Genomic DNA, 13,382 nt, shown 5'->3' with positions numbered 1-13,382 from the left:
AGTAGCATGATGAAAAAAAAAAAAAAGACTTCGTATTTATAAACTGAAGAGATATCTGTGAAAAAGCACTGAACCTAGGTCTGCTTATTTTTATCCACAGACCAGTGGTGATCAGAGCAAGTTGATGCTGATGTGCTCAGAGGTCCCTAGTAGCTCTCGCTCTGTGGCTGCTGACCTGAAGATGATAAAGCTGTGTCAGATCAAAAACGTGCTCCCCGCCTGCTGCAGTGAGGGGCTGGCACTTGCCAGGCACCATCCATGAGACAAAGGGTAGCAGGCACTGCCCAGCACACTGGGCATCACAACATCACTGCCTCCATCTGAGGCCATGATGAACCAGAGAAGAGTAAGAGCTGTGCATTGTAGGTAGGTGTGTTCTCTGGAACAGCAAAACCTTTCAGGCAAAGTCTGTGATGACACAGAAGAGCCCTGATATTGCTGATACCATGAGAACTGGCACTAACCATAGGTCTGGTGAGGGATAGGTTTTTGGCTTTTTGTCTGTGAGCCTGTCTGTATAGCGTCTGCTTTGTGCTCCAGTACTTCCAGAGAACATCTTGAGCAGGCGTGGGTGGCAGGGAGCAGTGCCACAGGATAGCAGTTTTTCACCAAGAATACAGAGAGGAGAAAGCTCAACACCCGTCACTGCCCATATCAAGGCACTGCAGCAACAGATGACAAAGGGATGGCTCTTTGGTGAAACCAGCTCTGGATCCTCTGGAGCTGAAATTCATGTTTGCTTGGTAGTATCTGATTCAAGGTGGACTGACAGGATGATGGCAGCCTGCTGAGAGAGCAGCTACAGTCTCCTGCCTTGGAGATGATACATGGTGTATGGAGACAACAGCTGTAGCATGATGGAAGAGAACAGCAAGTATCTCTGAAGCCAGACAGGGTTTTCACAAGGGATGAAGGAAGATGGTCCGAGGGGACAGTCCCGTGATACTCAGGCTGCAGGTACAAAAGCCAGCTAGAAGTTCTCTTCCCCATCTGCCTGTTTCTGTCCCCTCTGCTGCTTGAGTCAACTGGTCTGGGGGCTATGCATTGCAAATCAAACTGATGTCATAACCCAGACTAAGAATAACCTCCCCAAATGAGAAAAAGGTGAGGAAACAGGAGACAGCAGTGTCCCAATGTACCTGTGTCAGTTCCCATCACAGTAACACCCTGTTGTCTCTTGTCCAGCAAGTAGTGCTGAGTGGAGAGGTACCACAGGAGTTTTACTTTCCCAAAGTGTAGGGGCATAGGATAAAGCTCCACCAGGTGCCTTGCAAGGGAGCCTTCATGGAAGACCTGAGCAGGGTGATGTGTTTTTAAGTTCACCATCCAGCCAGGGATCACTTAAGCGTCACAGGACAGTGGTTCCAACTCCTCCTGGCTACCTGGGAGCAGGCAGAGGTTCCACAGATCTGAACGGGTGTATCTTTTGTTCCCTGAAAGCCCCACTTGCTAAGGCACAGTTCACTGGAGTAGCACAACCCAGGAAGGGGTGCACTGCCTCACCTTGCTGTGCCAAATCTGTCTCCACACAGCTTGGAAGGCCAATGGCAGGGAGACATAGGGTGAAACAACCTCCCCACCAAAGCAGGGGATCTGTTGCTAAAACTCAGCCCTCTCCTCTCCAGCAGTCATGTCTTCCAGAGGGACAGATCCAGGATATGAGGCTCGGTGGGATTTCTCCATGGCCACATCCAAACCATGCTTTTTTCACAACTTTTGACGTGCACCTTTTTCAGGCAGCACAGCCCACAGATCTGATTTGGCCTCTCAGGTCTCTTAGAGCATCTCTTGGTGACAACCGGGCTGTCACATCGTGCAATTCTCCCCACACAGGGAAACAACAGTGAGACAGAGATGCAGCCATTTCGGCTTAGCTTAGGCAGGGACAGCAGTGAGAACAGGCTTCTGTGACATGAGTGCAAGCTCAACACCGTGCAACCGCATCTTTCCCCTCCTAGCTCATACATAATCTCTCCTGTGCAGTGCAGCCTGGATGGCAGCAAGCTTTACCCCTTGCTTGTGGCTTCTCCTTTGAGCGCTTGAGGGCACTGTTGGAATTTGGAAAGAGGCAGATCTCAGGGGCGAAAGATTTGTTTCCTGTCATACCCTGCAGAGGCACATCAGCTTGCAAGGACTGTGGCTTCCACTGGAAACCTTGCTGTTCAGAGGGGTATATAACTTTGGCATGAGTGTACCGTCTCAGGCAAAAACTGATTCTTCAGAAAATATGAAGTAATTAAGACTTCTTCAATCTTCTTTTTTCTGTAAGCATTTCTCCCTTCCATCTTTTTAACCCTAGAGCTTCCCCTGAGGGTCAGATTTTAGGGAAAGGAGTGGGTTGTACAGTCAGTTCTTGGGAGGAAGCAGACCTTAAAAGGCAGCAAGTTTGATCACATGGAAATATGCTTCACCTGCATATACACTGTATGTTTCCTAAGTGCCGTTCATGCAAGGACTTGCAGCCTGTCCGTGTGCAAGCACAGATCTGCTTCTGCTATCAGCCTCCAAGGGAGCCAGCAGAGCAGGCTGTGCACCAGGGTCAATGCTACGACGGCTCCAAAGGACTGCACACAGCACTCTGCTGAGAAGCTATGCCAGAATAATTATTTACATGTGCTGGCATAAAGTAATTACTAATGGAGCGGAACAACATGCACAACCCCTCCAAGCTGTCCCGGAGGAGACACTGGGAGGTACTGAGCAAAGTGCACTCTCCGTGTACCAAATTCCACATTTCCTCCCACCTCAGTCCTTCCCCCTCCTCCCACAGGACCAGCTGTTTCATGGCAGAGGAGTCTCAGTCACCTCTTTTGGCTCCATCCTCTTGCTTTTGCCAGCACAATCCGAGGTTGTACTCAGAGGCTGTAAGTTGCCTTGTTATTCCAGGTAAATCACACACAAAACTCAGTCTGATTAGGTCTTTTGGGGAAGACAACATTCATGTTAAGAAGCTGGAACTGTAATTTGATTTTTTATTATTTCTCTTCTGTGTTTCTCCAGCCAAATTGAATTTTCACTTAAGAAGTGGACCACGAGCACAACTATGTCCACCTAGATTGATTTCCTAACGCCTGCTTGTAGTTTCTTGTCCACCAGCTTCCCAGGCTTTGGGCTTCACTGTAATCTATGGCAATGATTTATAAGGGGGATAATCTCCTTGGCATTTGCCATTCCTGCTCCCTTCTGTGTTGTATGTGGGGGAAGATGTCTTGCATCCAGGAGGCTGGACTGCACCCACTATGCTGAGTGTGATGGCCCACTGTCTGAGCAGAACATGCCAAGAACATAACCAAGAACATGCCATCAGACTTTGCAAAAAGCATCTTCAGCTTCTCCACCAGATCTCTGACCGGAATCATCTCTAGAAAGTCCAGTTCCCAGGCTTTGTGGAAGATCACATACCTGTGATCTGTTACTAAATGTGATCAGGTTTCTTCCTGTCTTTTCACAGACAGGTCAGAGTTTCAGGAGGCTGCAGAGATTTCTTTCAGGATGGGGCACAGCCCTTATCTTTAGCTGGGCATCAGTATTCAGCCCTGGTGCCACTCCAGGCATGACTTCATTCTCAACTCAGCATGCCTAGGCATCTGTCCATGATGTGAGCTCTTTAGTCCTATAGTATAGTATTAGTGCCTGGCCTCCTTTAATCAAAATCCCACCCTAAATGTAGCCCAGAACTCACCCCTCACATACTGGTAGGAGTTGCTGTTATCTGTCACACTGATTATTTGTCATCTCACCAACATTGCAGTACAAATTACTGTCTCATCTCCAGTTCCTCCTTCTGTTGGGATCTTTGTAGCATCTCTTGAGCCTCTCCTTCTGGTCTTGCTGGCACTCTAACAAGCTACAGATTTATCTGCATGCGCAGCACAAGGTATGCCCAGATCAACTTACTTGTATTTGGGATCTCAGAGGTGATCTCCAAAGCCCCTCAGTAGGGGCTTCTTCAGGCATCGCTCAGTGTATGCACTGTGGTGAGCTGGTGCATTCAGTGCCTTCCAAAGGACACAGTCAGCAGCTCCTTCTCTATCTAAGCACAATTTCCTTCATATCTGTGGATGCTCTGCTAGCAAAGGCTATGGCTCAGCAGAATCCTTTCTGCTTTGTCTGCAAGCCACAGACTGCACTGGACCCTGGGCACTGGGCACAGAGCAGTTCCTCCCTCCAGCATTGATGGCCAGAGGCCACACATTTTTCTATCCATTCTATTCCCTTCTGTCTACTGCACAGCAATCAGCCACTGTGTCTCAAACACCAGCAGCTACCACTTGTCAATCATTTCTCATAACTGTTAGTCTTGTGACATTTCCTTTTTGTTAGAGCTCCTTCTCTTGGCATCACCCCTACACATTCCTCTTTATTACCTCTGCAGGCCCATGCTGATGCAGACTTCTCTGCTCCAGAATCAAGTATCTATTTCTTCTCCTGTGTCTTGGCTTTAAGTAAAAAACAATATCTCTATACTCTTTTTTTTTTCTTTTTCTTTTTCTTTTTTTTTTTTTTTCTGGTGACAGCACCCATCAACACCTCTCTCAGCTGTTCTAGTGCTTCACGCACCATTCCTGGGCTGAGAAGTCTGTTCTTCCAGAAATCATATCCCCATTTAGATAATAAAGGGGTTTTCTTTCATTTTCATGTCTTTACTCCTGGTGGCCAGCCCTGCACACAGCCTGTTTTACCTTCCGTACATGTACATGAGTTTGTCTGTGATCCAGCATCCTCGGTGGTCTGGGTCCCTCCAGTTGTCCATTTGCTCTGTTTCTAGGTGCTGATTTGTTTTCCTATTAATCTCCCTCCCTCCCTGCAACTCTCCCTAGACCGACTGCAGCCAACATGTTTCATGTATCACACGCTGCATAATAACACAAGGGAAGGGGACTCCATGCCTGTAACCCAGTTCTCTGTAAGGGCTATTTCCAGAGGTGGCAGGTGCTGGCAGGGCTCCAGCCATGTGCTCGCATGCTGACTTAGCTGCTCTTCCTCCAAAGTGCCCTCCGTGGCACATGTCCCTCCGCACGTCCCAACCCAGTTGTTGCATGGACCATGTTCCTGCTAGGGCAGAGACTCCTGCCAGTCCCTTTTTCGGCCCTCATCACACACAGGCTGCTGCATGCCAGTGCCTGGTGCTGACTGGCAGAGGAAAGCGTGCTCAGCTTTCCCACCACCATATTTTGCTTTGTTTGGTGGAGAAGCAGAGCATGGAGACTCACACAATCTTCTGCTGGTTCCAAAGGCAGAGGTAGTGCCACGGTTTGGCTCATGGTCTTCTTTCCAACTGGCAGGGATGAACTGCAGAAAGAAGGGTTTGGTGTTCTCTATTGCTTAGCCACACAGGTAAATCTGTGCTGTGCACACCTGCCTGAGAAGAGTCCCATTTCCAGGCCTCACAGAGGAGGGTTTTTTCTGCAGTGCCCCAAACACTTCAAAAGGGTCATTTCTCATGGACTGGGATCTGTCCCCTGGGATCAGTGAAGGCCCAGTAGGAGAGATCCTGCTGGCTGGCATCTAACAAGGTGGGACCTATCCCTAGCTGATGCAGGCAGAGCAACCAGCAGCCCACATGCTATCCCTTTGGTATCCTAGTCCAAATGCCTGGCAGGACACTTGGGGAAGTGGTGTTGCATAGCAGTTTCTTTTATCAGGGAAAATCAGTTTACGGACTTGCTGGTAATCATCTCTCTATCATCGTGCCACAGCTGCTTGTCCCTGCCATGTGCTGACGCGGTTACTTGTGCTAAAGATTGGGCTCTGGCAATAACTTGGAGGGTAAATATAACCCAGACCTCTACTCCCATCTGCTCTCTACAGCAACCCACAGTAAGGTGGATGGGAATGGTGGAGGGATGGCAAGGTGTGAGAGGAAAGAGAGAAATTATTACAGTCATGTTTGTCACCCGAGAAAACATGCTGTGTGACTCTGTGGTGAGAGAGGCAGGGGGACTGCCAGTCTGGCTAGCAGGGAATGACAGATGTCCTCATCAGGGCTCAGCAATTACTCTGCTTGCCAGCTAATTTGTGGATTGGAAGATTGCAGCCCAGCAAATGCAGTTCATACTGGCCCCAAATGGTTATATCTCTGCAGTTTTCCTTATTGGATCAAACTTTAGTCATTTCCATGAATGCTGAGGCACCAAACACGAGCCTCTTCTCTGTGTGGGCAGGGCATGCTCCTGAAAAGAGGGAAGTTGATCTGACTCTGTCTGGACATGGGAAAGTGGGGATGGCTTCTGTTCAGCGGGGGTGCCCCATACTCCCTGTCTGCTGTCACAGAGGAGCCCACAGCCCTTACTGACACAGGAAATGACCCCCCAGCTTACCACTAACCAGTGCTAGTTGGCATCTTCAACATGACTGGGTCAGCTCTGGCACTGAATTTCCTTAAGAATTTGTTACGTTTTCATGTCAGGAAAATTCATCCATCATGTGAGCTGCCCAGCAGCCTCCCTACACAGCCCAGCCATCCTCCTCCAGCCACCCCAGCCCCATTTAGCTCCCCTGGGGCACAGCTAACCTGACTGACACTATTAATGCTCAAAGACCCGGCTGGGGCTGCAGCAACCCTGCCTGACAGCCCAGTTCCCCTATAAATCACCAGGTCACGGAAGTCACAGCATTTATAAATATTGATCTTGTCTTTGGGGAAGCTAACCATTTTGGAGAGGGAGGCTTTTCTAAATAGTATTAAAAAGAGATGTCAGAGTTATTTTTGGCTCTGTCAACAGTGTGGGTCTGTGTGGCTGCCCTGCATGCAGGGCTGAGTACACCAGCCTAGTACTGCTGCCTGCTCCTGCTCCTCTCTCTCTTGGCACTTCAGCAGGGGCTTGGTGTCTTGGAGGTATTTATTCTGGGGTCTCTCTGGGCAGGGCAGACCTGGAAAAGGTCCATCTGCCAGACAGATCTTTGCAAGAGAAGTGGTTTAGCCCTCTGACTGAATGAGCCCTTTCCCCACACTCTGGGAACAGGCTGTACAGTGCCACCCACCCATTCTCTCTGGGACTGGCTCTGGGCAGCAGGATGCTGCACAGCTGTATGCAATGTTCTGTCCTGGTGCATGGCATCTGTAGCTACAGTCACCCTCCACAAAAACTACCACCATGTCCGCCTTGCACTTCCTCAGACTGTACCTCCCAGGCATCTGTGCCATCTCGAAAATGGAGGGGAGAAGCAAAAATAAGATGCCAAGAGGTTTCCAGAGCTTTGCAAAGCTCTAGAAGGTTTGTGGGTGGCTTGTGTGACCGAGATAGCATTTCTACTCCAGCCCATGAATCGCTAAGGGCTGCTTTTGGGAGTTGTTTCAGTTAAGCTGCAAAGGAATGGCACGTGCTGGGACACGGGACACTGCTCTTGTGTGTGGAGTGTCACTGGGTAGAATATCTGGATGGAAACCAGAAACCTTTATCTAGCCTGATCAGAATCACAGAATCCTCTGATAAGGGACACACAAGGATCATTGAGTCCAACTCCTTGTTCCACACAGGACCACCCAAAAATTAGACCCTATGTTTAGGACCATTGTCCAAACACTTCTAGAACTCCGTCAGGCTCGGTGCCATGACCACTGCCCTGGGGAGCCTATTCCAGTGCCCAACCACCTTCTCGGTGAAGAACCTTTTCCTAACACCCAGCCTGACCCTCCCCTGTCCCAGCTCCATGCCATTCCCTCGGGTCCTGTCACTGTCCCCAGAGAGCAGAGCTCAGCACCTGCCCCTCTGCCCCCCTCATGACGGAGCTGCAGGCCACCATGAGGCCTCCCCTTGGCCTGCTCTGCTCTGGGCTGAACAAACCCAGGGACCTCAGCCACCCCTCATATATCTCCCTGTCTAGACCCTTCACCATCTTTGTAGCCTCCTGTGGGTGCTCTCTAATAGTTTTATGTCCTTCTTATACTGTGGTGCCCAAAACTGCACACAGTGCTCGAGGTGAGGCTGCACCAGCACAGAGCAGGACAATCGACCAGTTAGCAATGCCATGCCTGATGCACCCCCAGGTACAGTTGACCCTTTTGGCTGCCAGGGCACACTGCTGACTCAGATTCAACTTGGATGGACCAGAACACACACATCCCTTTCTGTGGCACTACTTTCCAGCCTCTCATCCCCAAGTCTGTACATATAATCAGGGTTGCCCCTTCTCAGGTGCAGAATCTGGCACTTGCTCTTGTTAAACTCCACACTGCTGGTGATTGCCTATCCCTCTAGTCTGTCAAGATCTCTCTGCAAAGCCTCTCCACACTTGAGGGAGTCAACAGCTTCTCCTAATTTAGTATCATCTGCAAATTTACTTAGTAGACATTAAGAGCCCTGCATCCAGGTCATTGATAAAACCATTGAAGAGAACTAGCCCCAAAATGGAACCCTGGGGATCGCCACTAGTGACTGGCTGCCAGTCAGATGTAAGAAATGCCATATCATCTTTGGACAGAAATGTTCATCCATTGCATCACACAAGTCAGGAGGCAGCTATCTGTGCTGCCAGCTCTCCACTGCCATTCATTGCAGTGGCCCAACATAATTCCCCAACAGAGAACCCTACCACCTAGTGCAAAGCAGCTAGGTAAGATCCAGCCTGCCCGCCCTGCACAGCACAGTGTGTCTGCTGCCAGTGGGAGGACCATGAAGTGCATGGCATATATCACCACAACCCCCCGGTGCTGCTGTAGCATGGGCTGGGCTGGGCTGAGGAGACCCCATTCCTGTGTCCACTAGGGACATCTAAAAGGCCAGTGCTGCTGTCCCTGACCCAGGGCAGGTCCTCTTCTTGGACCCAAAGGGAAGAGCTGGTTCTTGCACCTTGCAGCCAGCACAGGGCCCTGTGGGAGGACCATCGTGCTGGAGGGCTGTGCATCTCTCTGGACTAGTGTGTCCAACTTGGCCAGGGCTGCAGAAGAGACACGGAGAGACACAAGGATTAGCATGAGATGGTGTGAGATGCGCTTTGGAGCACAAGGCACACTGGAAATCATGAGGCAAGATAAGCCGCTCTTACTAGTCAGCCAGAGCAGGCTCTGGACTAGCACACGCTCATTCTGGTCTCACCTTTCCTAGTGAGCCCTGCAACTCACAGCTGCATCTCTTCCCAAGGACGGAGGCAAATTGCTCCATGTGTCCTCACGTGCCCTGTTGCTGAAGTGGAAAGCAGAAAAGCCCATCTGCAGCACTGGGCAGTGCTAGCCACACAGACTGTCAGGTATGCACATGGCCAGCTACTTGGATGGCTGCAGGGCTGGAGCCCTGGGAAGAGGCCACGCGGCTGCAGATCAATACACTCACACAGAGCTCTGTCCTGCACAACCTCTTTCTGGATTTCCTGGGTACAGGTGGCTGGAGTTGGCCTCCTGAACTCCCCTGCCATGCCCCAGTGAGCAGGTAGTAAGTACAGGTGATAGCTATGCACCAGGACACTGTTCTGCACATGCTACAGCCAAAGCACGAACCCCTTTGTCATTTCTCAGCTGCAATGCTGACTCTCACTAAAGCCGTTGCTCTCCTGCTGCAGGGCTGAGAGCCTTCCTACCGCAGGGACAGGATCCCTGTGGGTGGGTGGGATCTAAGGGTTAGCAAAATGGAGTAACTTGGGGCAATGGAAATTTAGCCTTTGAGTGAGTCAGAGGCATGAGTCAGCGGGTCCCAAAGCACAGACCACAGTGTCCAGCCTTCCTGAGCCAACGTACAGGGAGAGGCCAGCGTCCCACTTGCACTGCACAGAGTCTGTGGGGAGAAAGCCAAGCTGCTGAGCCAAGGGCAGGCCTGCATCTGCCCACGTGGGACACAAGTCTCAGCAGCAGAGCAGGGCAGAAGGGTTCCACCACCCTCTGCTTCCAGGGATCTGTGGACATGGCAAAGGGAGGAGAGGCCTTTCCCTATTCCTCTTCATAAATCACGAACCTGATTGGAACACCTCCTCCCCCAGTAGGAGAGAGCCCCCGACTCCATGCTTGTCTGCAATGGTTCACCAGGCAGAAGAGAGAAGCGCCTGGCCAGGTGAGGCCCTTCACTGCAGCCCCTGTGCCATGGTCCTTCTCTGCTGCCTGCACACTTTTTTTTTCTTTCTTTTTTTTTTTTCTTTTTTCTTTTTTCAAACAGCAGGCACATGGATGCTGGTGCAGCCCTGTGGCTGACTGACTGTCCTCCTGCCACGGGGATTCTCACTGGGGAGCTGCCACAGTGGGTACCAGGCTCAGTACCCAAGTGCAATCTCTGCCTGATCTCTCTGAGGATGGGGCTGAGAAGGAGCAGATACGGAGTGGACATGAAATAGGGGAGATGCTCAGCTGGATGCTCTGCTCAAGGTGAACTTAACCTGTTCAGTTGTGCATGACATTTATGGTTTTAGAGAAAGTGAAGCAAATGAAACATGATGGAGAGTTAGTTTTCATCCATTCATTCACCAATAAGTATTTCAGGACACCAGAAAATGTACAGAGAACCTAAAAACATCATTGGCCTTCTGTATCCCAAAGGCCTTCTGTTGTCCTAATGGACCATCACAACCACACAAACTGCATGCTGGTACACCAGAGTTCTATCATTAAACCCTGCCTCTGGGAAAACAGCTTCTTTTGACATAGCTTAACCTTTACAGGGAACCTTAAGAGACTCCTAAGCACAGCTGTGCTTCTGCAGAGTGAGGACTTGGTTCTCCAGACAGTTCTGGAGGCAGAGTGAAACAAATTGACTATTTTCTAAGTGCTCCAGCACCACATGCAGTCCAGTGTTAAATAAATGCATGTTTATGGTAAGCCACCAGGGACTTTGGCCTGTGAGATTATGGACCTCAGTCTGTGGTTGTCTTCATGATTTTGCTGCTCCTAAGCCTTGAGGTTAAACCACAACAGAGCTCTTCTTTTTTCTTTTTTTTTTTTTTTTTTCCCAGTGCTGAAGCAGTTCCTTGGATTTTCTTTAGCTGTAGTTCACTCATGTCTTCAAATACAAGTACAGGTTTTTGGAGCAAGTGTAATATCCTATAAGGAAACTATAATTCCAGAAAGACTAAAGACAGCATCAGGAACAAGACGTTTGATATTTGTAGGATATATTTCCTAGTGGCTGAGTGTTCACTCTGCACAATTACAGCCCTTAGAAAAGACCCTCCAGATCTCCAGAACTAAACAGAGACTAGAAATAAATCTGGAGCCTTTAACATTCTTACAGGAACGGCAATTCAATTAAAAATTAAAATGAGCAAGGGTTTGGAGCAGTCTTATGAAGAGGCACTAAAAAGTTTGGGATTCATTTTGGAAAGGAGGAAGCTGGAAGGAATGTGTTTGAAATTTACAAAATCCCCAAGGTGGTGAATCAGGTGAACATGGAATCAAATCCCAAGGACAAGAACTAGGGTCTTGGTGGAACTGGTATGAAATCACTTTGAAATTGAGAAAAGGAAAAATTTATTCGCGTAGTGAGTAAAACTTTAGGTATTTGCTGCCACAAGGGGCTGTGGAGGGAGATACTGTCAGCATGCTCAAAAAGGGATTAGGCCAGTTAATGAATGGGAATATTTGAGGAAATGGGCAGGGGCATGCCCTCTACTGTCACTTTCCTGTGATTAGACTGTGGATGCTAGATTCGAGACTGTGGATGTTAAAGTATGAGGTGTTTGGACTGTAGAAGACTTACCGAAAAAAAGTATCTCCTACTATCCCTGCTGGACACAGGCTAAGATGGGCTGTAGCTCTGACCCAGTGAGGCATCCCTTATATTCCTATTCCCTCTTCTGTTCCAACGTTCTCCTTTTAGGTTCTTCATGATTTCTCCACCAGTCAGCACTCATCTAACTGGGCATCTCAGCCACGAAGCTGAGGGATGTGCCCATGAGGGCAACCTCTGCTCTCACTGTGGCGAGGGCAAGCTCTTACAGACAGGGAGAAATACATGGGGGAGCATGTGCTGTGCCCATGTCCAGGCCTTGAGGCCATCCACATCCAACTACATTTCAAAACACAACTGATAGAGGACAAACGCTGCGATTGCTCAGTGAGACAAAGGAGTTGATGAATTTCAGTCTCTCCTGAATTCTTCCCAGGCTGATCTCAGTTCCTGTCAGTGGCTTCCTTATTTAGGAGGTTTGGTCAAGCAACTGGGACAAATAATATTTAACTTCAAACTATTTTTGGAGTTCTTTGCTCATTTATTGTTCATTTGTTATGATGCCCAACTGGGCTGCTTAGATGGACGCTGAATAGCAACCAGCAAATGGCACAGGTGCATGTTTTTGCTGGATGAGTCTGTTCAGTTGCATATGTGCTATAATCTTCCAGTATAACTGGGAAGAGTGAACTTCTAGGCAAGGTGTATTTGTGGAGGGAGGCAGAGATGAGTTGCCCATTGACACCTAGAGCTCTGGGATCATGGAGTCATAGAAACACAGAATGGCTCAGGTTGGAAGGAACCTTAAGAATCACCTAGTTCCACCCCCCTGCCCTAGGCAGGGATGCCACCCACTAGATCAGGTTGCCCAGAGCCTCGTCCAACCTGGTCCTGAGCATCTCCAGGGATGGGGCATCCACAGCTTCTCTGGGCAACCTGTTCCAGTGCCTCACCACCCTCTGAGTGAAGAATTTCCTCCTAACCTCTGATCTAAATCTCCCCTCTTTTAGTTTAAAACCATTCCTCCTTGTCCTGTCATTATCTGATTGAGCAAAACGTTGCTCTCCATCTTTTTTATAAGCCTCCCTTAAGTACTGAATCCCTTCTGCTGGTCCTTGAGCAGACACTGTCAGAAGTTCAAGCTTGTATTTTCCTCATTTTATGTTTTCTTTTAGGAACTCTTTTTCTAGTTTTGCTCTGAAAAACTTAACCTTTTGCTTTATCAGAACAGTTTTCTTTCTTTTCTTTTCCTTTCTTTCTTTTCCTTTCTTTTCCTTTCTTTTCCTTTCTTTCCTTTCCTTTCCTTTCTTTCCTTTCTTTTCTTTCCTTTCCTTTCCTTTCCTTTCCTTTCCTTTCCTTTCCTTTCCTTTCCTTTCCTTTCCTTTCTTTCCTTTCCTTTCCCTTTCCTTTCTTCCTTTCCTTTCCTTTCCTTTCTTTTCTTTTCTTTTCTTTTCTTTTCTTTTCTTTTCTTTTCTTTTCTTTTCTTTTCTTTTCTTTTCGTTTCGTTTCGTTTCGTTTCGTTTCGTTTCGTTTCGTTTCGTTTCGTTTCGTTTCGTTTCGTTTCGTTTCGTTTCGTTTCGTTTCGTTCCGTTCCGTTCCGTTCCGTTCCGTTCCGTTCCGTTCCTTTTTCCGTTCCGCTTTCCTTTCCCCTTTCCTTTCCCCTTTCCTTTCCCCTTTCCTTTCCCCTTTCCTTTCCTTTCCTTTCCTTTCCTTTCCTTTCCTTTCCTTTCCTTTCCTTTTTCCTTTCCTTTCCTTTCCTTTCCTTTCCTTTCCTTTCCTTTCCTTTCCTTTCCT

Source organism: Anser anser, assembly GCF_964211835.1.
Source record: "Anser anser genome assembly, chromosome: 17".
Classification (NCBI taxonomy): Eukaryota; Metazoa; Chordata; class Aves; order Anseriformes; family Anatidae; genus Anser; species Anser anser.
The sequence above is the reverse complement of the archived record's forward strand: the minus strand, read 5'-3'. Positions refer to the sequence as shown.